This window comes from Schistosoma mansoni, chromosome 1, assembly GCF_000237925.1.
Source record: "Schistosoma mansoni strain Puerto Rico chromosome 1, complete genome".
In the NCBI taxonomy this organism is placed as follows: domain Eukaryota; kingdom Metazoa; phylum Platyhelminthes; class Trematoda; order Strigeidida; family Schistosomatidae; genus Schistosoma; species Schistosoma mansoni.
Window position 1 is genome coordinate 1,553,179 of NC_031495.1, and position 2,248 is coordinate 1,555,426.

Below are 2,248 nucleotides of genomic sequence, written 5' to 3' on the forward strand. Positions count from 1 at the left end.
ATTTCAAGTCTTTTGATTTTTGTTATTTAGGTAATAGGGGCAAGTAGTAGTTTGATTGAAAGTTAATCGGTCTTTAGTTATATATCTGCTCTGAAATATATTTCCAGTAATTTGTTCATTGTTAGCCTTTAATTTAATTATAAACTGAAAAGTTCTTACCTGTTAGAATAGTTCTGTTAAAGTTACTGTAATTCAGTTTATCCTATCGTAATGAAGTCAAGAAAATATTGTTATTGATTAGTCACAATACAAAGCGATAAAATTTAAAAAAACATTTAAGTGTTACAAACGAAATGCGGACACCTTTTCCTGTTTAGTCATCAATAAGCATATCATTTAAATTGTGAAGCGGTAGCTTAGTGACTAAGACGTTCTAATTTTAGCTACTATGTCTCAGGTTCGAGTCCTCCACTACGTACTTCGTTTTGGGCAAACGCGTAGTTTGGTTTACATCCAAATATCGAGTAAATGAGTTAGTTTAAAATGTAATTACATTCTTACTCATGTGGTTTATAGTTTTGTTATACTATTGTTCTGTATTTGACAAGTATTCGGATATAGTTGGACTACCCATATACCTTTTGTCTTTCATTGTAGCTAACAGGAGATGAGTTTGTAACATAAGCAATGGTAATATATATATTTTTAATTTCTAAGATCATAATAAACCCCGAAATGTAAAAGCGAAGTATCAGTTTGTATACTTGGCTTTTAGACCTACTTCTAGTGTGAAAGTCTGGAGTATTACTCGATCATGCGAGCCGCCGATATAGATTAAACAACAAATAATGCTTTAGATTAATCATTGAAAGTTTAACAAGCCTATAGTTTGATTCATTGAATAACGTCAATCAAGTTCAATTCTATGAATATCAATAATCTAATTAGATTTTGTTATGTGAATTAAAATTACTTTTATACGCAGTTTTATTGTATTCATTCCAAAACTACTACTCATGATTCTATGTTTTTCTCTTCTTTCTTTCTAACCTAACGACTATGGTTGTTCTAATTAGAACGATAAAGTAAAAAATAATTCCTTAGTTTTATATTGACAGTTTCTAACTAGTAGATTGATTTCTCATGATAATTAATAGTTTAGGTAAATTGAAAACAATCACTTATTTTCATGGTCAATTGTAAACTATATTTGATAACTTTATATATATATATATATATATATATATATATATATATATATAGACAAGCATTATTAATAATGATAATAGTCTTAACAATAATGTAGACTATCATAGAACTATCTTTAAAATGTATCTTAAATAATTAACGTTTATAATCAAACTTATAAATTCGAAAGTCATATGATAAGGATTGATCATGATAGTTACCATGCCAAGTGATGACCAGTTTTTGAATGTTTATTTTAATGTAAATATAATCTAGTGTAGACTTGGAAATTTCAATAAATTAAGTATTTATCAATGGTTATTTATTTAGTTGTTCGGTATTTACAAAGAATTTAATTTATTCACGTTAGTTAGCGTAGTCAAATTTAGGTACTTCTGTTGATGGAATTTATTTACGCCAATGTAATACGCGTCGACATGAGTAGTTTGTTTCACGTTTGTGTAACTTAAACTCTCTGGTTTGTCGATGCTCATTGGTTCTGTATCCGATCATCGGCTCCTCTTAATGATTACCTACATAAAGTTTCAGAGCTGTTTAATGTACCTCTAGGATTCAATAATCTATTGAAGTATAATCAATTAGTGTTTTCATTATTGAACCGCTGATCATACTGTGTATTATATTTTCGAACACCGGTTGGGCAAAATAGATGGAGAGGTAGTCATTTTGTGAAGCAGCGCTACATATTGATGGGCAGTTATTAGTTTATCAAAAAGTCTTTTGTACGTGTTTTGATCTAGATGGTTTAACTGTGAAGCTTTCATTATCTTTCTCGACTGTATCATCAGCATACCCTTCGATAAGAAGTAAGTTTAAGAATCTGCCCTCAATTAACTAGGTGATTGTTCTACTGTCCTAGAATTTTGTTTGTTTTAGTCCAACAGGTGTGTGGCCATTGTTTGCATGTTTATTTTGACTGTTTACATATCTCTCCTTGTAGTTGTTTTTCTTTCCCCTCACTGGTTGATAGATTGAGTAGGTTCCAATATGTCTATAGTCTGTTGCATGATTAGTGTCAAACTTCTAAAAATTCTCTGGCACTTTTTGTTTGCTCTATCCATTGTTTCAATATTTTCTCAATCTAAATGACGTCCATAGT